At 38.0% G+C, this 24,439-nt stretch overlaps 1 protein-coding gene across 3 annotated transcripts in view; it reads right to left on the bottom strand.

The window, feature by feature from the left end:
- Nucleotides 1-24,439, bottom strand: part of LOC134059946 (E3 ubiquitin-protein ligase TRIM39-like) — a 33,708-nt gene that overhangs the window by 6,055 nt on the left and 3,214 nt on the right. The window lies entirely within an intron of this gene.

Below are 24,439 nucleotides of genomic sequence, written 5' to 3'. Positions count from 1 at the left end.
AATGGCAGTGAAAGTGTCATTCAAAATAGTCAGTCAGATTTGACTGCTTTTACTATTATTGATTAATGATTGTTATGGTCTTGAGTGAGACTAGCAGACATTGCACATATACCAACCCTTCAACTTGGTCAAGTTGTTGCCCAGTATCTATGTCTATGTATAGATGTCTATGGGCCTAGGGTTAGAGCTATTGCAAAAATGTGGTAGTTGTGGAGGCAAACGTCTAGACAAATCGAAAATACAACTCATTCTTCAGCATTCAATAATGAGGCAACAACCTGTTTATTTTGCAGGACGAAAGGACGAAAAAAACAAACACTGGAGGCAACACTGAACAGAGGTGTCATTTTCCACGTTAATCGTAGACTGTATCCGCAAAGGCATGTCAAATGTGTGTGTCTTTTTTCTGTAAACTTTATGCTGTGTCACACACACAGAGACAGCAGACACTGATACCGGTGACGCAAAACTGAATTAAGATTTTAATTATTCGATTCTAGATTAATCTGTGATTTTAAGGGCAATCAGTTCACATGCTTTTTTTTAAAAAAAGTAAGGTTTGACAGGTTACAGTATAGTAAGTAAGGTTAACAAATTAACTTTGCAGTGTAGCACAAACTTCAGCAATTCAAGTATAGTTTACCTGATTGTTTATTTTTCCACCTCAAAATGAAGTAAATACTCTGATGCTACGTAGCACATTTTTTCAGCAAAGTAAATTGTAAATCGTAAATCAGGCTTCTTGGCCAAGTATACTTGCATAGGCGAGGGACAATTTGGTCTCTGCATTTATCCCATCTGTGAGTGAACCCACACAGCACACAATGAACACACAGTGAGGTGAGGCACACACTATCCCGAAGCAGTGAGCTGCCTTGACCCGGCAGGCGCTCGGGGAGCAGGGGGTGCCTTGCACAAGGGCACTTCAGCCATGGGTGCCTCTCAACATCCCTCCTCGAACCTCAATGCCCCGGTCCTCCAGGCTCGTTCCCACTGAGCTATAACTAACACTGGATAGACTATCCCATTGTTGCCGCCCCATCATGCTTTATCTATGGCTCTGGGCCACGACTGCCGCTATACTGTATATAATTAGTGAGATCACCTGTATTAAGTGCACAGGTAGAACCAAAACATGACAGGACTTTTACATTCTGAAGACGGACTTTTTTCCACCTCTGCCTCTCACCCAGCTACACAATTGCTGTGCGAAATTGACATAAAACTGTATTGTCCCGATATGTCATTTTAACATATCAGTTTTTAGAGTGAAGTCTGTTGATAGGCATAAGTGAAGCATTATTATTTGGAGAGCTAGACACTGGGCTGCTTGGCTGATAAAGTCATATAGTTAGCTATATTGAGTCAGGCCGACGGCCGTTGGATGGATGGCGGTTCTGGATTGCCAGTCCACCCCTGGTTCTATTGGGTTCAAAATCTTGATCTTGTCATCTACACTTTCTATGATGGTGACACACTCCCCTCTGGTGGACATTTCTGGTGGACACTTCATGAGAGCTGAATTATTAAAGCTACCTAAAGGAACTAGAAATGCAATTCCAAGGAATTACCAGTGCATGAAAATGCAAAAATAGATAGATAATGTAGATATGGTTACTAAGGTGTAGCTAGGGTAAACATGGTGGTTGCATAGTTTACAGAGAGTTGATAGTGTGAAGGTAGACAGTTTAAAGATGAAACATTCCAGTTCCTAACTTAACTAATGATTTCTATTCATGTTAAAATGTTGATTAGCTAACTTAGCTAATGATTTCTAGCAGTTACGCTAAAAATGCTAATTATGCTAGCAATGCTAACTTTACTAACAATGCTAACCAGGTTGATTAGCTAACTTAACCGATGATTTCTAGCAGTAATGCTAAAAATGCTAACTATGCTAAATTTGCTAACAATGCTAACCAGGTTGATTAGCTAACTTAGTTGATGATTTTTTGCAGTTATGTTAAAAATGCTAACAATGCTAACTATGCTAACCATGCTAACTAGCTAACTTGCTAGTGAGGACTTTTATTTTGAAACATTTGTTGCTAGGGTATCCATGGTGGCCACTATCAGGAAACAAGAAGTTACTGCAGTATAATCATGTTGGTTGCTATGGAAACGGTCATAAACACTTAATTTTAATGGTTGCTATGTTGGTTGCTAGGTACATGGAGATTTCATGTAGTTGACTGGAGGCATAGTGGATGATAACTGACAGTTGGAATGGGTGAACAGTTCAATAGTTGAGTAGTTTCAGTGGTTAAATGATTTAATAATGTATTATTGCAGTGAGGACCTTTATTTTGAAACAGTTGTGGACAGAGGAAGTAGTGAAACAGGATCTGTAGTCTTAATGAGATTGTATGCTTTAAGCCTGAGACAGAAGGTGCCTCTCATATAGCGTTTACGCGTCCTCTCTCGCTCCTCACTGATCTACATAAAGAATGATGGAGCGGCAACAATGGGATAGTCTAGCCCTTCTTCTATCTTTCTTTATGTAGATCATTGAGAATCGAGGAGCGAGGGAGGACATATAAACGCTGCTTGAGAGGGACCCACAGTAAATACTTTAAAAGTTGTATGTAGATAGTCTAATTAATGTTGATAGACAGAATGTTTAATGGATGTTGATAGGCAGATTGTTTAATAGATATTGATTGACAGTTTAATGGGTGGATGAGTGAATGGTCTGAAGAAGATGAATGGATAGAAGGTTGGATGGAATGTGCCTTATATTCTTGTTAAGAGAGACACTGATACAGCTCTCTGAGAGTAGTTGATACAGGTGTAATCAATTTAACTGGCTAGTCTGAGACAGAGTAAATAATTTAAAAGTTGAATGTAGATAGTCTAATTAATGTTGATAGACAGAGAGTTTAATGGATGTTGATAGACAGATTGTTTAATAGATGTTGATAGACAGTTTAATGGGTGGATGAGTGAATGGTCTGAAGAAGATGAATGGATAGAATGTTGGATGGAATGTGCCTTATATTCTTTTAGAATGGAGAGACACAGCTCTCTACTGAGAGTAGTGGATACAGATACAGGTGTAATCAATTTAACTGGCTAGTCTTAAGAGAGCCAGCCTGAGACAGAGTAGATTGTTTAAAAGTTGAATGTAGAGCGTCTTATTGATGTTGATAGGCAGACTGTTTAGAATGGGTGGATGAGTGAATGGTTTGAAGAAGATGAATGGATATAAAGTTGGATGGAATTAGGAGGACTTATTACAGTGCATGAAAATGCACTGTACTGTTCTTCCTAGTCTTCTTCAACTTCTTATTACAGTGCATGAAAATGCACTGTACTGTTCTTCCTCGGTCTTCTGCTTCTTCTTATTATTCTTCTTCTAACGCACGCAATTCAGCTTCAACCGCTTAACGTAGAAACTCCATTCAAATTTTGTCGCGTAGGTCTTACTTACGCGATGTGGGCTTTGTATTTTTCAACTTTGTAACTTTTATACTTTTTAAACTATTAGTTAAAAACTATTACAATTTCCCCCATAGACTTAACATTGCTCATTATGACATCACGGCAGCAATTAGAATCTTACGCCAGGTGGCCGGCCACCTGGGCACCAACTGTCAGTTTCTCTGGCTTTAAGCATACAGTCTCTCAGAAGACTACACATATCCTGTTAAACTGTTTCCTCTGTCCACAACTGTTTCAAAATAAAAGTCCTCAATGCAATAATACACTATTAAATCATTTAACCATTGAAACTACTCAACTATTGAACTGTTCAACCATTCCAACTGTCAGTTATCATCCACTATGCCTCCAGTCAACTACATGAAACCTCCATGTACCTAGCAACCAACATAGCAACCATTAAAATTAAGTGTTTATGACCGTTTCCATAGCAACCAACATGATTATACTGCAGTAACTTCTTGTTTCTTGATAGTGGCCACCATGGATACCCTAGCAACAAATGTTTCAAAATAAAAGTCCTCACTAGCAAGTTAGCTAATTAGCATGGTTAGCATAGTTAGCATTGTTAGCATAGGTAACATTTTTAGCATAACTGCAAAAAATCATCAACTAAGTTAGCTAATCAACCTGGTTAGCATTATTAGCAAATTAAGCATTGTTAGCATAGTTAGCATTTTTAGCATTACTGCTAGAAATCATCGGTTAAGTTAGCTAATCAACCTGGTTAGCATTGTTAATAAAGTTAGCATTGCTAGCATAATTAGCATTTTTAGCGTAACTGCTAGAAATCATTACCTAAGTTAGCTAATCAACATTTTAACATGAATAGAAATCATTAGTTAAGTTAGAGCTGGAATGTTTCATCTTTAAACTGTCTAACTTCACACTATCAACTCTCTGTAAACTATGCAACCACCATGTTTACCCTAGCTACATCATAGTAACCATATCTACATTATCTATTTTTGCATTTTCATGCACTGGTAATTCCTTGGAATTGCATTTCTAGTTATTCTTCTTCTAACGCACGCAATTCAGCTTCAACCGCTTCACGTAGAAACTCCATTCAAACTATGTCGCGTAGGTCTTACTTACGCGATGTGGGCAAAGTATTTTTCAACTTTGTAACTTTTATACTTTTTAAACTATTAGTTAAAAACTATTACAATTTCCCCCATAGACTTAACATTGCTCATTATGACATCACGGCAGCAATTAGAATCTTACTCCAGCTGGTCAGCCACCTGGGCAGCAACTGTCAGTTTCTCTCAGGCAATCTCTCTGAAGACTACATATTCTGTTCCCCTGTATCCTCTGTGCACAACAGTATCAAAATAAGTCCTCCTAATTCGATCCAACTTTATATCCATTCATCTTCTTCAAACCATTCACTCATCCACCCATTCTAAACAGTCTGCCTATCAACATCAATTAGACGTTCTACATTCAACTTTTAAACAATCTACTCTGTCTCAGGCTGGCTCTCTTAAGACTAGCCAGTTAAATTGATTACACCTGTATCTGTATCCACTACTCTCAGTAGAGAGCTGTGTCTCTCCATTCTACAAGAATATAAGGCACATTCCATTCAACATTATATCCATTCATCTTCTTCAGACCATTCACTCATCCACCCATTCTAAACAGTCTGCCTATCAACATCAATTAGACGTTCTACATTCAACTTTTAAACAATCTACTCTGTCTCAGGCTGGCTCTCTTAAGACTAGCCAGTTAAATTGATTACACCTGTATCTGTATCCACTACTCTCAGTAGAGAGCTGTGTCTCTCCATTCTACAAGAATATAAGGCACATTCCATTCAACATTCTATCCATTCATTTTCTTCAGACCATTCACTCATCCACCCATTAAACTGTCTATCAACATCTATTAAACAATCTGTCTATCAACATCCATTAAACTCTCTGTCTATCAACATTAATTAGACTATCTACATTCAACTTTTTAATTATTTACTCTGTCTCAGGCTTTAAGAGTACACTCTGGCTCTCTTAAGACTAGCCAGTTAAATTGATTACACCTGTGTCAACTACTCTCAGAGAGCTGTATCAGTGTCTCTCTTAACAAGAATATAAGGCACATTCCATCCAACCTTCTATCCATTCATCTTCTTCAGACCATTCACTCATCCACCATTAAACTGTCAATCAATATCTATTAAACAATCTGCCTATCAACATCCACTAAACATTCTGTCTATCAACATTAATTAGACTATCTACATACAACTTTTAAAGTATTTACTGTGGGTCCCTCTCAAGCAGCGTTTATATGTCCTCCCTCGCTCCTCGATCCTCAATGATCTACATAAAGAAAGATAGAAGAAGGGCTAGACTATCCCATTGTTGCCGCTCCATCATTCTTTATGTAGATCAGTGAGGAGCGAGAGAGGACGCCTAAACGCTATATGAGAGGCACCTTCTGTCTCAGGCTTTAAGCATACAATCTCATTAAGACTACAGATCCTGTTAACTGTTTCCTCTGTCCACAACTGTTTCAAAATAAAAGTCCTCACTGCAATAATACACTATTAAATCATTTGACCATTGAAACTACTCAACTATTTAACTGTTCAACCATTCCAACTGTCAGTTATCATCAACTATGCCTCCAGTCAACTACATGAAACCTCCATGTACCTAGCAACCAACATAGCAACCATTAAAATTAAGTGTTTATGACCGTTTCCATAGCAACCAACATGATTATACTGCAGTAACTTCTTGTTTCCTGATAGTGGCCACCATGGATACCCTAGCAACAAATGTTTCAAAATAAAAGTCCTCACTAGCAAGTTAGCTAGTTAGCATAGTTAGCATTGTTAGCATAGTTAGCATTTTTAGCATAACTGCAAAAAATCATCAACTAAGTTAGCTAATCAACCTGGTTAGCATTGTTAGCAAATCTAGCATTGTTAGCATAGTTAGCATTTTTAGCATTACTGCTAGAAATCATCGGTTAAGTTAGCTAATCAACCTGGTTAGCATTGTTAGTAAAGTTAGCATTGCTAACATAATTAGCATTTTTAGCACAACTGCTAGAAATCATTAGCTAAGTTAGCTAATCAACATTTTAACATGAATAGAAATCATTAGTTAAGTTAGAACTGGAACGTTTCATCTTTAAACTGTCTACCTTCACACCATCAACTCTCTGTAAACTATGCAACCACCATGTTTACCCTAGCTACACCTTAGTAACCATATCAACATTATCTATCTATTTTTGCATTTTCATGCACTGGTAATTCCTTGGAATTGCATTTCTAGTTTTGATACTGTTGTGCGCAGAGGATACAGGGGAACAGAATATGTAGTCTTCAGAGAGATTGTATAGTTAAAGCCAGAGAAACTGACAGTTGGTGCCCAGGTGGCCGGCCACCTGGCCTAAGATTCTAATTGCTGCCGTGATGTCACAATGAGCAATGTTAAATCTATGGGGAAATAGCTCAATGTTAAATCTATGGGGAAATCGTTTTTTAATTCATAGTTTAAAAAATATAAAAGTTACAAAGTTGAAAAATACAAAGCACACATGGCATAAGCGAGACCTACGCAACAAAGTTTGAATGAAGTTTCTACGTTAAACGGTTCAAGCTGAATTGCGTGCGTTAGAAGAAGATTAATAACTAGAAATGCAATTCCAAGGAATTACCAGTGCATGAAAATGCAAAAATAGATAGATAATGTAGATATGGTTACTAAGGTGTAGCTAGGGTAAACAAGGTGGTTGCATAGTTTACAGAGAGTTGATAGTGTGAAGGTAGACAGTTTAAAGATGAAACGTTACAGTTCTAACTTAACTAATGATTTCTATTCATGTTAAAATGTTGATTAGCTAACTTAGCTAATGATTTCTAGCAGTTACGCTTAAAATGCTTATTATGCTAGCAATGCTAACTTTACTAACAATGCTAACCAGGTTGATTAGCTAACTTAACCGATGATTTCTAGCAGTAATGCTAAAAATGCTAACTATGCTAACAATGCTAAATTTGCTAACAATGCGAACCAGGTTGATTAGCTAACTTAGTTGATGATTTTTTGCAGTTATGCTAAAAATGCTAACTATGCTAACAATGCTAACTATGCTAACCATGCTAACTAGCTAACTTGCTAGTGAGGACTTTTATTTTGAAACATTTGTTGCTAGGGTATCCATGGTGGCCACTATCAGGAAACAAGAAGTTACTGCAGTATAATCATGTTGGTTGCTATGGAAACGGTCATAAACACTTAATTTTAATGGTTGCTATGTTGGTTGCTAGGTACATGGAGTTTCCGTGTAGTTGACTGGAGGCATAGTTGATAACTGACAGTTGGAATGGTTGAACAGTTAAATAGTTGAGTAGTTACAATGGTTAAAGGATTTAATCGTGTATTATTGCAGTGAGGACCTTTATTTTGAAACAGTTGTGGACAGAGGAAGTAGTGAAACAGGATCTGTAGTCTTAATGAGATTGTATGCTTAAAGCCTGAGACAGAAGGTGCCTCTCATATAGTGTTTACGCGTCCTCTCTCGCTCCTCGATCCTCACTGATCTTTCTTTATGTAGATCATTGAGGAGCGAGGAGCGAGGGAGGGCATATAAACGCTGCTTGAGAGGCACCCACAGTAAATACTTTAAAAGTTGTATGTAGATAGTCTAATTAATGTTGATAGACAGAATGTTTAATGGATGTTGATAGGCAGATTGTTTAATAGATATTGATTGACAGTTTAATGGGTGGATGAGTGAATGGTCTGAAGAAGATGAATGGATAGAAGGTTGGATGGAATGTGCCTTATATTCTTGTAGAATGGAGAGACACAGCTCTCTACTGAGAGAGTAGTGGATACAGATACAGGTGTAATCAATTTAACTGGCTAGTCTTAAGAGAGCCAGGCCTGAGACAGAGTAGATTATTTCAAAGTTGAATGTAGATTGTCTAATTAGAGTGCATGAAAATGCACTCTACTGTTATGCTGTTTATTCTTATTATCGATATTATTATTCTTCTTCAGACACTTTTTGTGCGTTCAATTCAGCTTCAACCGTTCGACGTAGAAACTTCATTCAAACTGCACTGCATAGGTCTTACTTAGGTGACTTCAGCTATGTAATTTTCATCTTTGAAAACTTTATCGTTTAATTTATATGAATTTTTTAAAACATTTTTTCTCCCATAGACTTAACATTGGATTATGACATCACAATAAAGTCGTTAAGCAATTAGAATCTTAAGCCAGGTGTTCAAAGCCACCTGGCAGCAACTCTCTGTCTCAGGCTTTCTGGCTCTCTTAAGACAACATATCCTGTTCAACTGTTTCCTCTGCCCACAACTGTTTCAAAATAAAAGTCCTCATCATTTTTGCATTTTCATGCACTCGTAATTTCCTTGGAATTACATCTCTAGTTGATGTTGATAGGCAGACTGTTTAGAATGGGTGGATGAGTGAATGGTTTGAAGAAGATGAATGGATAGAAAGTTGGATGGAATTAGGAAGACTTATGTTGATACCGTTGATACAGGGGAACAGAAAATGTAGCCTCAAGAGAGCCAGTTTAAAGCCTGAGAGAGAGAGAGAGAGAGAGCTGCTGCACCTGGACTGGCCACCTGGCGTAACATTCTAATTGCTGCCGTGATGTCATAATGAGCAATGTTAAGTCTATGGGGAAATGTTTAATAGTTTTTAATTTACAGTTTAAAAAGTATAAAAGTTACAAAGTTGAAAAATACATTGCACAGGTCTCCTAAGTAAGACCTACGTAGCAAAGTTTGAATCAAGTTTCTACGTTAAACGGTTCAAGCTGAATTGCGAGCGTTAGAAGAAGTTGGATTAATAATAATAAGAAACCTAGGGAGAACAATATAGTGCATTTTCATGCACTATAATAACTAGAAATGCAATTCCAAGGAATTACCAGTGCATGAAATGCAAAAATAGATAGATAATGTAGATATGGTTACTAAGGTGTAGCTAGGGTAAATATGGTGGTTGCATAGTTTACAGAGAGTTGATAGTGTGAAGGTAGACAGTTTAAAGCTGAAACATTTTGATTTGCTGATTTCTATTCATGTTAAAATGTTAACTATGGTAACAATGATAACCAGGTTGATTGGTTAACTTAGCTACTGATTTCATGCAGTAATGGTAAAAATGTTAACTATGCTAACTATGCTCACAGTGTTAACCAGGTTGATTAGCTAACTTAGCTAATGATTTCTAGCAGTTATGCTAAAAATGCTAACTATGCTAGCAATGCTAACTATGGTAACAATGCTAACTTAAACTAACAATGCTAACCAGGTTGATTAGCTAACTTAACTGATAATTTCTAACAATCATGCTAAAAATGCTAACTATGCTAAAATTGCTAACAATGCTAACCAGGTTGATTAGCTAACTTAGTTAGATGTTTTTTGCAGTTATGCTAAAAATGCTAACTATGCTAACAATGTTAACTATGCTAACCATGCTAACTAGCTAACTTGCTAGTGAGGACTTTTATTTTGAAACATTTGTTGCTAGGGTATCCATGGTGGCCACTATCAGGAAGCAAGAAGTTACTGCAGCATAATCATGTTGGTTACTATGGAAACGGTCATAAACGCTTAATTTTAATGGTTGGTATGTTGATTGCTAGGTACATGGAGGTTTCGTGTAGTTGACTGGAGGCATAGTTGATAACTGACAGTTGGAATGGTTGAACAGTTAAATAGTTGAGTAGTTACAATGGTTAAATGATTTAATAGTGTATTATTGCAGTGAGGACCTTTATTTTGAAACAGTTGTGGACAGAGGAAGTAGTGAAACAGAATCTGTAGTCTAAATGAGATTGTATGCTTAAAGCCTGAGACAGAAGGTGCCTCTCATATAGCGTTTACGCGTCCTCTCTCGCTCCTCGATCCTCACTGATCTACATAAAGAATGATGGAGCGGCAACAATGGGATAGTCTAGCCCTTCTTCTATCTTTCTTTATGTAGATCATTGAGGATCGAGGAGCGAGGGAGGACATATAAACGCTGCTTGAGAGGCACCCACAGTAAATACTTTGAAAGTTGTATGTAGATAGTCTAATTAATGTTGATAGACAGAATGTTTAATGGATGTTGATAGGCAGATTGTTTAATAGATATTGATTGACAGTTTAATGGGTGGATGAGTGAATGGTCTGAAGAAGATGAATGGATAGAAGGTTGGATGGAATGTGCCTTATATTCTTGTTAAGAGAGACACTGATACAGCTCTCTGAGAGTAGTTGATACAGGTGTAATCAATTTAACTGGCTAGTCTTAAGAGAGAGTGTGCTTAAAGCCTGAGACAGAGTAAATCATTTAAAAGTTGAATGTAGATAGTCTAATTAATGTTGATAGACAGAGAGTTTAATGGATGTTGATAGGCAGATTGTTTAATAGATGTTGATAGACAGTTTAATGGGTGGATGAGTGAATGGTCTGAAGAAGATGAATGGATAGAAAGTTGGATGGAATGTGCCTTATATTCTTGTAGACTGGAGAGACACAGCTCTCTACTGAGAGTAGTGGATACAGATACAGGTGTAATCAATTTAACTGGCTAGTCTTAAGAGAGCCAGTGTATGTAGCCTGAGAGAGAGAGAGAGCTGCTGCACCTGGACTGGCCACCTGGCGTAACATTCTAATTGCTGCCGTGATGTCATAATGAGCAATGTTAAGTCTATGGGGAAATGTTTAATAGTTTTTAATTTACAGTTTAAAAAGTATAAAAGTTCCAAAGTTGAAAAATATATTGCACAGGTCTCCTTAGTAAGACCTACGTAGCAAAGTTTGAATCAAGTTTCTACGTTAAACGGTTCAAGCTGAATTGCGAGCGTTAGAAGAAAAAGAATTATAACTAGAAATGCAATTCCAAGGAATTACCAGTGCATGAAAATGCACAAATAGATAGATAATGTAGATATGGTTACTAAGGTGTAGCTAGGGTAAACATGGTGGTTGCATAGTTTACAGAGAGTTGATAGTGTGAAGGTAGACAGTTTAAAGATGAAACATTCCAGTTCTAACTTAACTAATGATTTCCATTCATGTTAAAATGTTGATTAGCTAACTTAGCTAATGATTTCTAGCAGTTACGTTAAAAATGCTAATTATGCTAGCAATGCTAACTTTACTAACAATGCTAACCAGGTTGATTAGCTAACTTAGCCGATGATTTCTAGCAGTAATGCAAAAAATGCTAACTATGCTAACAATGCTAAATTTGCTAACAATGCTAACCAGGTTGATTAGCTAACTTAAGGCTGGCTTACATTGCACGATTTTGGTCTGTTTTAACAGTCGGCGACTAAATTTCCACAATCGGGCGGAAATCTTGGGAGTTGTACTGAAATCGCAGCGCGCTCCCGTCATCTAAATCGTTTAGTGTAAGGTGCCAATCTTAGCGGTTTTAAGTCCGTCGGAGTCAGTCTTTTCCTAGTTTTGCCGTTACGACAATATCAAACATGTTTGATATTATCGGAAGTCTTTTCAGTCGTGGCTCATGCAAATAGTGACGTGAACATTAAAAACCAATAGTAACCTTGCGCGAACATGAAACAGGAAGGGGCAAAATAGGCGACAGCTGTAGCCTTTATGATTATTTGTTATTTCATGTCTTATAATTTATTAGTCGGCTGTTCTACGTGACAGAACAACTCTATATCTGTTAGTGATGTCACACATCAAACAATGCTGCAGAAACGCGAAAAAATTACTTTGATATGAGTAGGCTATCATGTGATTTCCTGTGAATGATGACGTGTAGCCTATTGCACGATGGAAATAATTTGAAGGAATCTAGCAGCAGTCTTGTAAATAGTGACCCACAGTCTTTGCAAAATCCTAATCTGAGACTGGCCTGTGACTAGACTGTGACTAAAAACTCAATGAATTGTCTTTAGATGTGAGAGGGTCTGAGACTGTAGTCTTTCAAAAATCTTTTCCAAATCTTTGCAAAGTCTGTCAATGTAAGGTAGGCTTTAGTTGATGATTTTTTGCAGTTATGCTAAAAATGCTAACTATGCTAACAATGCTAACCATGCTAACTAGCTAACTTGCTAGTGAGGACTTTTATTTTGAAACATTTGTTGCTAGGGTATCCATGGTGGCCACTATCAGGAAACAAGAAGTTACTGCAGTACAATCATGTTGGTTGCTATGGAAACGGTCATAAACACTTAATTTTAATGGTTGCTATGTTGGTTGCTAGGTACATGGAGGTTTCATGTAGTTGACTGGAGGCATAGTGGATGATAACTGACAGTTGGAATGGTTGAACAGTTCAATAGTTGAGTAGTTTCAATGGTTAAATGATTTAATAGTGTATTATTGCAGTGAGGACCTTTATTTTGAAACAGTTGTGGACAGAGGAAGTAGTGAAACAGGATCTGTAGTCTTAATGAGATTGTATGCTTAAAGCCTGAGACAGAAGGTGCCTCTCATATAGTGTTTACGCGTCCTCTCTCGCTCCTCACTGATCTACATAAAGAATGATGGAGCGGCAACAATGGGATAGTCTAGCCCTTCTTCTATCTTTCTTTATGTAGATCATTGAGGATCGAGGAGCGAGGGAGGACATATAAACGCTGCTTGAGAGGGACCCACAGTAAATACTTTAAAAGTTGTATGTAGATAGTCTAATTAATGTTGATAGACAGAATGTTTAATGGATGTTGATAGGCAGATTGTTTAATAGATATTGATACAGTTTAATGATACAGTTTAATGGGTGGATGAGTAAATGGTCAGAAGAAGATGAATGGATAGAAGGTTGGATGGAATGTGCCTTATATTCTTGTTAAGAGAGACACTGATACAGCTCTTTGAGAATATTTGACACAGGTGTAATCAATTTACCTGGCTAGTCTTAAGAGAGCCAGAGTACTCTTAAAGCCTGAGACAGAGTAAATAATTTAAAAGTTGAATGTAGATAGTCTAATTAATGTTGATAGACAGAGAGTTTAATGGATGTTGATAGACAGATTGTTTAATACATGTTGATAGACAGTTTAATGGGTGGATGAGTGAATGGTCTGAAGAAGATGAATGGATAGAATGTTGGATGGAATGTGCCTTATATTCTTGTAGAATGGAGAGACACAGCTCTCTACTGAGAGTAGTGGATACAGATACAGGTGTAATCAATTTAACTGGCTAGTCTTAAGAGAGCCAGCCTGAGACAGAGTAGATTGTTTAAAAGTTCAATGTAGAGCGTCTAATTGATGTTGATAGGCAGACTGTTTAGAATGGGTGGATGAGTGAATGGTTTGAAGAAGATGAATGGATATAAAGTTGGATGGAATTAGGAGGACTTATTTTGATACTGTTGTGCGCAGAGGATACAGGGGAACAGAATATGTAGTCTTCAGAGAGGAGCCTGAGAGAAACTGACAGTTGGTGCCCAGGTGGCTGGCCACCTGGCGTAAGATTCTAATTGCTGCAGTGATGTCATAATGAGCCATGTTAAGTCTATGGGGGAAATTGTAATAGTTTTTAACTAATAGTTTAAAAAGTATAAAAGTTACAAAGTTGAAAAATACAAAGCCCACATCGCGTAAGTAAGACCTACGCGTCAAAATTTGAATGGAGTTTCTACGTTAAGCGGTTGAAGCTGAATTGCGTGCGTTAGAAGAAGAACTAGAAATGCAATTCCAAGGAATTACCAGTGCATGAAAGTGCAAAAATAGATAGATAATGTAGATATGGTTACTAATGTGTAGCTAGGGTAAACATGGTGGTTGCATTGTGTACAGAGAGTTGATAGTGTGAAGGTAGACAGTTTAAAGATGAAACATTCCAGTTCTAACTTAACTAATGATTTCTATTCATGTTAAAATGTTGATTAGCTAACTTAGCTAATGATTTCTAGCAGTTACGCTAAAAATGCTAATTATGCTAGCAATGCTAACTTTACTAACAATGCTAACCAGCTTGATTAGCTAACTTAACTGATGATTTCTAGCAGTAATGTTAAAAATGCTAACAATGCTAAATGTGCTAACAATGCTAACCAGGTTGATTAGATAACTTAGTTGATGATTTTTTGCAGTTATGCTAAAAAATGCTAACTATGCTAACTATGCTAACCATGCTAACTAGCTAACTTGCTAGTGAGGACTTTTATTTTGAAACATTTGTTGCTAGGGTATCCATGGTGGCCACTATCAGGAAACAAGAAGTTACTGCAGTATAATCATGTTGGTTGCTATGGAAACGGTCATAAACACTTAATTTTAATGGTTGCTATGTTGGTTGCTAGGTACATGGAGGTTTCATGTAGTTTACTTGAAGCATAGTGGATGATAACTGACAGTTGGAATGGTTGAACAGTTCAATAGTTGAGTAGTTTCAATGGTTAAATGATTTAATAGTGTATTATTGCTGTGAGGACTTTTATTTTGAAACAGTTGTGGACAGAGGAAACAGTTAACAGGATATATAGTCTTCTAAGAGACTGTATGCTTAAAGCCAGAGAAACTGACAGTTGGTGCCCAGGTGGCCGGCCACCTGGCATAAGATTCTAATTGCTGCCGTGATGTCATAATGAGCAATGTTAAGTCTATGGGGGAAATTGTAATAGTTTTTAACTAATAGTTTAAAAAGTATAAATGTTACAAAGTTGAAAAATAGAAAGCACACCTCGCGTAAGTAAGACCTACGTAACACAGTTTGAATGAAGTTTCTACGTTAAACGGTTCAAGCTGAATTGCGTGCGTTAGAAGAAGAAGAATAAAAAGTTGAAGTTGAAGTTGAAGCCTAGGAAGAACAGTACAGTGCATTTTCATGCACTGTAATAATAACTAGAAATGCAATTCCAAGGAATTACCAGTGCATGAAAATGCAAAAATAGATAGATAATGTAGATATGGTTACTAAGGTGTAGCTAGGGTAAACATGGTGGTTGCATAGTTTACAGAGAGTTGATAGTGTGAAGGTAGACGTTTTAAAGATGAAACGTTCCAGTTCTAACTTAAGTAATGATTTCTATTCATGTTAAAATGTTGATTAGCTAACTTAGCTAATGATTTCTAGCAGTTACGCTAAAAATGCTTATTATGCTAGCAATGCTAACTTTACTAACAATGCTAACCAGGTTGATTAGCTAACTTAACCGATGATTTCTAGCAGTAATGCTAAAAATGCTAACAATGCTAAATTTGCTAACAATGCTAACCAGGTTGATTAGCTAACTTAGTTGATGATTTTTTGCAGTTATACTAAAAATGTTAACTATGCTAACAATGCTAACCATGCTAACTAGCTAACTTGCTAGTGAGGACTTTTATTTTGAAACATTTGTTGCTAGGGTATCCATGGTGGCCACTATCAGGAAACAAGAAGTTACTGCAGTATAATCATGTTGGTTGCTATGGAAACAGTCATAAACGCTTAATTTTAATGGTTGCTATGTTGGTTGCTAGGTACATGGAGGTTTCATGTAGTTGACTGGAGGCATAGTGGATGATAACTGACAGTTGGAATGGTTGAACAGTTCAATAGTTGAGTAGTTTCAATGGTTAAATGATTTAATAGTGTATTATTGCAGTGAGGACCTTTATTTTGAAACAGTTGTGGACAGAGGACGTAGTGAAACAGGATCTGTAGTCTTAATGAGATTGTATGCTTAAAGCCTAAGACAGAAGGTGCCTCTCATATAGCGTTTACGCGTCCTCTCTCGCTCCTCACTGATCTACATAAAGAATGATGGAGCGGCAACAATGGGATAGTCTAGCCCTTCTTCTATCTTTCTTTATGTAGATCATTGAGGATCGAGGAGCGAGGGAGGACATATAAACGCTGCTTGAGAGGGACCCACAGTAAATACTTTAAAAGTTGTATGTAGATAGTCTAATTAATGTTGATAGACAGAATGTTTAATGGATGTTGATAGGCAGATTGTTTAATAGATATTGATTGACAGTTTAATGGGTGGATGAGTGAATGGTCTGAAGAAGATGAATGGATAGAAGGTTGGATGGAATGTGCCTTATATTCTTGTTAAGAGAGACACTGATACAGCTCTCTGAGAGTAGTTGACACAGGTGTAATCAATTTAACTGGCTAGTCTTAAGAGAGCCAGAGTAGCCTACTCTTAAAGCCTGAGACAGAGTAAATAATTTAAAAGTTGAATGTAGATAGTCTAATTAATGTTGATAGACAGAGAGTTTAATGGATGTTGATAGACAGATTGTTTAATAGATGTTGATAATAATAATAATAATAATAATAATACATTTTATTTAAAGCGCCTTTCAAGACACCCAAGGTCACTTTACAGGGTTGCAAAATCATCACATAGAAATAAAAAGAAAAGAAAAATGTTAAATGTTAAAGTCAGTTAGCCAGTCCATAAGCTTTTTTGAAGAAAAATGTTTTCAGTCTACTTTTAAAGACAGTGATTGAGTCAGAGTGTCTGATGTAGTCTGGCAATGAATTCCATAGCTTGGGGGCAATGTAGCTGAAAGCCCTCTCTCCCAGAGTGCAGAGGTTCACATCAGGGACACGTAGCAGGCCTGCTGAGGAGGATCTCAGAGGGCGGGCAGGAGTGTACACTTCCAGTAGGTCAGTGAGGTAGGTAGGGGCGCTGTTGTTTAGGGACTTGTATGCCAGGAGCAGGACCTTGAAATTTATTCTGAAGGCAACTGGAAGCCAGTGCAGCTGCATGAGCGATGGTGTTATATGGCTGGTGGATTTGGAGCATGTTATAATCCGCGCTGCAGAGTTCTGGATGAGTTGGAGCCGGTGAAGTAGCTTATTTGGAATTCCAGACAAGATTGAGTTGCAGTAGTCCAGGCGGGAAGTCACATACGCATTGACTAGGACTTCTGCACTCTGCTGGGTGAGTGCTGGGCGGAGCCGTGCAATGTTCCTTAGATGGAAAAAGGCATTTCTTGATATGGTGTTAATGTGTGCATTGAACGAGATGGTATTGTCCAGTATGACACCAAGGCTCTTGACCTGTTTGGAACAAGGGATGGTGCTGCCATCTACACAGATGGTGATAGGTTCCATCTTAGTAAGAGCTGATTTGGAGCCAACCAGTAGCAACTCAGTCTTACTGCTATTCAGCTTCAGGTAATTTTGTGTCATCCACACGTTGATGTCATGGAGGCAGGCAGTAAGTGCAGCTGGCGGAAGGGTGGCAGTAGGTTTCACTGAAAAGTAAAGCTGGGTGTCATCAGCATAGCAGTGAAATTGAACATCATGTTTCCTGAGGATAGTGCCAAGTGGAAGAAGGTAGATAATGAACAACAGAGGGCCCAACACAGATCCCTGGGGCACCCCTCTTGTCACAGCAGTACTCTCAGACTTGCAGCTCATCATTTGTACGCACTGTGTCCTACCAGAGAGATAGGAGGTGAACCACTGGTGAGCACTGCCACGCACTCCGATATTAGCTAAACGTTCCAGTAGAACATGGTGAGAGATGGTATCAAAGGCTGCGCTGAGATCAAGGAGAATCAGAATGGAAATAAGTCCATCATCAGCTGCACAGAGGAGATCATTAGTAATCTTAACCATGGCCGTTTCAGTACTGTGCATAGGACGAAATCCAGATTGGAATGGCTCAAAGAGATCATTGTCCTTCAGGTGATCCTGGAGTTGAGTCGCCACTATTTTCTCAAGCACTTTGGAGAGAAAGGGCAAGTTAGATATAGGCCTGTAGTTGTTGAAGTTGTTAGAATCCAATCCAGGTTTTTTCAGCGTTGGTCTGACAATAGCTGTTTTAAAGGCAGATGGTACAGTGCCAGAGAGAAGAGAGGTGGTCAGAATTGATGTAATCATCGGAGCAATAGATGGCAGGCAACTCTTAACCAGGCTTGTTGGAAGAGGGTCCAGCTGACAGGTGGAGGAATTGCACTTTTTGATGAGGCCACAGATGGCACTTTCAGTAGGGAGACTGAATTCACAGAGTTCATTGTTGTAAGATGAGCCCAGGGTGCACTGTGAGTATGGATGGTTCAGCTGATTAATTGAACATTCTAATTGCTGATGGATTGCCTCAATTTTGGTATTAAAAAAGTTCAAGAAGGCTGAGCAGCGTTCATCAGAGAGTTCTTGATGGGTGATGTTATCAGGTGGCTTAAGAAGACCAGTAACAGTGGAAAAGAGGGTCCTGGTGTTTCCTTGACTGATTATCTTTGCATAGTATGATCTTTTTGCAGCACAGAGAGCATTTTTATACTCATGTACGTGTTCAGAGTACATGTCTTTATGCACAGTAAGACCAGTCTTTTTTGACAGCCGCTCCAAGCGTCGGCCCAAGGATTTCATATGCCGAAGTTCTGGCGTAAACCAAGGAGCGGAGTGCACAAATGAAACAGTGCGCGTCTTCATAGGAGCAACTTTGTCAAGTGCTGTATACAAACATTCATTATAGTGGTCAACTAAATCCCCTAATGAACTATTCAGAGCAGGTGAGGGATAAGTGGCAATTAGAGAAGTGAGTTCCTCAGGTTCCACCTTTTTGATGTTGCGATATGACATCACACGCTGAACCTTGGACTTCATGACAGGAAGATAGATGTCAAACAGTACAGCTTTGTGATCAGAGATGGGTAGTTCAGCAGTACTGACATTGCCAGGCTTGATACCAGAGCAACAGACCAGATCTAAAATATGTCCTTTGCTGTGGGTTGGACAGTTAACATGTTGTGTGATGCCAAAGGAGTCAAGCATATCCATAAAATCTTTTGTGAATGCATTAGAACAATTGTCCATGTGTATATTAAAATCCCCCATCAGGATGACATTAGGAGACATTGCATTCAAAGCAGTAAGAACAGTTGAAAGTTCAGGAATAAATGTGTTTGATAGTTTAGGAGGTCTGTACAATACCGCAATGATGGTGGGTGTAGGTCCTTTGATCTGAACAGCCAGCAGTTCAAAAGAGGTGTGATCAGGCACAGAGAGTGGTGTCAGTTTCATATTCTCGCGATAGAGCAGTGCGAGACCACCTCCCCTCCCGGATGAGCGGGATTTACAGATGTAAACAAATCCATGCGGGACTGCTTGGTTCAGGTGGAAGAAATCATTGCTCTGCTGCCAGGTTTCCGTGAGACATAGAAAGTCCAGTTTATGATCCATAATGAAGTCGCTGACAAGAGAAGCTTTGTTGGTGAGCGATCGTATGTTGAATAGCCCAGCTTTCAGTCGGTTTGACGGACTGTGCACATCCGATCTGGGCAGACGGGCAAGCACAGTATGGTCAACTCGTCTATCAGGCTTCAAACGACCACGATCAGCAGTCCAGAGACATGGGATTGATTTGCCTCCCTTAGCCGTGTAGATTTTGTTGCGACGAGATCCTCGGTGGACATACTTCGGACGTCGGAGAATGTCGCGTTGACACAGAAGCTCCGCAGAAGGCGCATAATTCCCCCATAGCCGGTAAAGTTCACTTATCGAATATTTCCTCATCCTTGCTCCAGCAGCTGTTGCTTATGCATGAAGAAGTGTGTAAGAAGTGGGCTGTACTGTAGGTCTACTGGAACTTCAGTTGCATTTTCCGGTCAAGCGTAGGATGTCAGACTCCAACTCCGCAAAAATAAACTAATTACGGCGGAGATATTATGAAATGCGTAGATATATACAACTATTGGACTTAACTACTGAACTGAGTATGGAAATCAAATAAAATTATTAATATAATAATGAGAAATAGTAAAAATACTGAAAGTAAACAAGCCAGCCAGAGCGGCGTCAAACTCGCCAGCATTCCCGTTACTAGGCAACCTAGTAATAGACAGTGATAGACAGTTTAATGGGTGGATGAGTGAATGGTCTGAAGAAGATGAATGGATAGAATGTTGGATGGAATGTGCCTTATATTCTTGTAGAATGGAGAGACACAGCTCTCTACTGAGAGTAGTGGATACAGATACAGGTGTAATCAATTTAACTGGCTAGTCAGCCTGAGACAGAGTAGATTGTTTAAAAGTTGAATGTAGAGCGTCTAATTGATGTTGATAGGCAGACTGTTTAGAATGGGTGGATGAGTGAATGGTTTGAAGAAGATGAATGGATATAAAGTTGAATGGAATTAGGAGGACTTATTTTGATACTGTTGTGCGCAGAGGATACAGGGGAACAGAACAGAAGTCTTCAGAGAGATTGTAAAGCCTGAGAGAAACTGACAGTTGGTGCCCAGGTGGCTGACCAGCTGGGGTAACATTCTAATTGCTGCCGTGATGTCATAATGAGCCATGTTAAGTCTATGGGGGAAATTGTAATAGTTTTTAACTAATAGTTTAAAAAGTATAAAAGTTACAAAGTTGAAAAATACAAAGCCCACATCGCGTAAGTAAGACCTACGCGTCAAAATTTGAATGGAGTTTCTACGTTAAGCGGTTGAAGCTGAATTGCGTGCGTTAGAAGAAGAACTAGAAATGCAATTCCAAGGAATTACCAGTGCATGAAAATGCAAAAATAGATAGATAATGTAGATATGGTTACTAAGGTGTAGCTAGGGTAAACATGGTGGTTGCATAAATTACAGAGAGTTGATAGTGTGAAGGTAGACAGTTTAAAGATGAAACGTTCCAGTTCTAACTTAACTAATGATTTCTATTCATGTTAAAATGTTGATTAGCTAACTTAGCTAATGATTTCTAGCAGTTACGCTAAAAATGCTTATTATGCTAGCAATGCTAACTTTACTAACAATGCTAACCAGGTTGATTAGCTAACTTAACCAATGATTTCTAGCAGTAATGCTAAAAATGCTAACTATGTTAACAATGCTAAATTTGCTAACAATGCTAACCAGGTTGATTAGCTAACTTAGTTGATGATTTTTTGCAGTTATGTTTAAAAATGCTAACTATGCTAACAATGTTAACTATGCTAACCATGCTAACTAGCTAACTTGCTAGTGAGGACTTTTATTTTGAAACATTTGTTGCTAGGGTATCCATGGTGGCCACTATCAGGAAACAAGAAGTTACTGCAGTATAAACATGTTGGTTGCTATGGAAACGGTCATAAACACTTCATTTTAATGGTTGCTATGTTGGTTGCTAGGTACATGGAGGTTTCATGTAGTTGACTGGAGGCATAGTGGATGATAACTGACAGTTGGAATGGTTGAACAGTTCAATAGTTGAGTAGTTTCAATGGTTAAATGATTTAATAGTGTATTATTGCAGTGAGGACCTTTATTTTGAAACAGTTGTGGACAGAGGAAGTAGTGAAACAGGATCTGTAGTCTTAATGAGATTGTATGCTTAAAGCCTGAGACAGAAGGTGCCTCTCATAGCGTTTACGCGTCCTCTCTCGCTCCTCACTGATCTACATAAAGAATGATGGAGCGGCAACAATGGGATAGTCTAGCCCTTCTTCTATCTTTCTTTATGTAGATCATTGAGGATCGAGGGGCGAGGGAGGACATATAAACGCTGCTTGAGAGGGACCCACAGTAAATACTTTAAAAGTTGTATGTAGATAGTCTAATTAATGTTGATAGATAGAATGTTTAATGGATGTTGATAGGCAGATTGTTTAATAGATATTGATTGACAGTTTAATGGGTGGATGAGTGAATGGTCTGAAGAAGATGAATGGATAGAAGGTTGGATGGAATGTGCCTTATATTCTTGTTAAGAGAGACACTGATACAGCTCTCTGAGAGTAGTTGACACAGGTGTAATCAATTTAACTGGCTAGTCTTAAGAGAGCCAGAGTAGCCTACTCTTAAAGCCTGAGACAGAGTAAATAATTTAAAAGTTGAATGTAGATAGTCTAATTAATGTTGATGGACAGAGAGTTTAATGGATGTTGATAGACAGATTGTTTAATAGATGTTGATAGACAGTTTAATGGGTGGATGAGTGAATGGTCTGAAGAAGATGAATGGATAGAATGTTGGATGGAATGTGCCTTATATTCTTGTAGAATGGAGAGACACAGCTCTCTACTGAGAGTAGTGGATACAGATACAGGTGTAATCAATTTAACTGGCTAGTCTTAAGAGAGCCAGCCTGAGACAGAGTAGATTGTTTAAAAGTTCAATGTAGAGCGTCTAATTGATGTTGTTGATAGGCAGACTGTTTAGAATGGGTGGATGAGTGAATGGTTTGAAGAAGATGAATGGATATAAAGTTGGATGGAATTAGGAGGACTTATTTTGATACTGTTGTGCGCAGAGGATACAGGGGAACAGAATATGTAGTCTTCAGAGAGGAGCCTGAGAGAAACTGACAGTTGGCTGCAGGTGGCTGACCAGCTGGCGTAAGATTCTAATTGCTGCCGTGATGTCATAATGAGCAATGTTAAGTCTATGGGGGAAATTGTAATAGTTTTTAACTAATAGTTTAAAAAGTATAAAAGTTACAAAGTTGAAAAATACAAAGCACACATCGCGTAAGTAAGACCTACGCGACATAGTTTGAATGGAGTTTCTACGTTAAGCGGTTGAAGCTGAATTGCGTGCGTTAGAAGAAGAATAATAAGAAGACTTTGGAAGAACAGTACAGTGCATTTTCATGCACTGTAATAATAAGAAGAAGAAGAAGAAGAAGAAGAAGAAGACCGAGGAAGAACAGTACAGTGCATTTTCATGCACTGTAATAATAAGAAACCTAGGAAGAACAGTACAGTGCATTTTCATGCACTGTAACTAGAAATGCAATTCCAAGGAATTACCAGTGCATGAAAATGCAAAAATATATAGATAGATAGATAATGTAGATATGGTTACTAAGGTGTAGCTAGGGTAAACATGGTGGTTGCATAGTTTAAAGAGAGTTAATGTGTGAAGGTAGACAGTTTAAAGGTTAAACATTCCAGTTGTAACTTATCTAATGATTTCTAAAAGGTATGTTAAAATGTTAACAATGATAACCAGGTTGATTGGTTTACTAAGCTAATGATTTCTAACAGTTATGGTAAAAATGTTAACAATGCTAACTATGTTAACAATGCTAACCAGGTTGATCAGCTAACTTAACTAATGATTTCTAACAAAAATGTTAAAAATGTTAACTATGCTAACAATGCTAACTATGCTAGCAATGTTAACCAGGTTGATTAGCTAACCTAGCTAATGATTTCTATCAGTTATGCTAAAAATGCTAACTATGCTAACTATGCTAACCAGGTTGATTAGCTAACTTAGCTAATCATTTCTAGCAGTTATGTTAAAAATGCTAACTACGTTAACAATGTCAACTATGCTAACAATGCCAACCAGGTTGATTAGCTAACTTAGCTAATCATTTCTAGCAGTTATGCTAAAAATGCTAACTATGCTAACAATGCTAACTATGTTAGCAATGCTAACTAGGTTGATTAGCTAACTTAGCTAATCATTTCTAGCAGCTATGCTAAAAATGCTAACGATGCTAACCATGCTAACTAGCTAACTTGCTACTGAGGACTTTTATTTTGAAACATTTGTTGATAGGGTATCCATGGCTGCCACTATCAGGAATAAAGAAGTTACTGTAGTAAAATCATGTTGGTTGCTATGGAAACGGTCATAAACGCTTAATTTTGATGGTTGCTATGTTGGTTGCCAGCTACATGGAGGTCTCATGTAGTTGACTGGAGGCATAGTTGATGATAACTGACCGTTGGAATGGTTGAACAGTTAAATAGTTGAGTAGTTTCAATGGTTAAATGATTTAATAGTGTATTATTGCAGTGAGGACTTTTATTTTGAAACGGTTGTGGAAAGACGAAACAGGTTAACAGGATATGTAGTCTTCACAGAGAGTTGTATGCTTAAAGCCTGAGAGAGAGAGGGCTGCTGCAGGTGGGGCTGGCCACCTGGCATAAGATTCTAATTGCTTAACGACCCGACTGTGATGTCATAGAGGCCAATGTTAAGTCTATGGGGAAATTTTTAATAGTTTTTAATTTATAGTTTAAAAAGTATAAAAGTTACAAAGTTGAAAAATACTTAGCAGCATGCCCCTATTGAAGACCTACGTTACAACGTTTGAATGAAGTTTCTAGGTTAAACGGTTCAA

Source organism: Sardina pilchardus, chromosome 16, assembly GCF_963854185.1.
Source record: "Sardina pilchardus chromosome 16, fSarPil1.1, whole genome shotgun sequence".
NCBI lineage: Eukaryota > Metazoa > Chordata > Actinopteri > Clupeiformes > Clupeidae > Sardina > Sardina pilchardus.
Note: the sequence above shows the minus strand (reverse complement) of the source record. Positions and strands in the feature narration are given on the sequence as shown.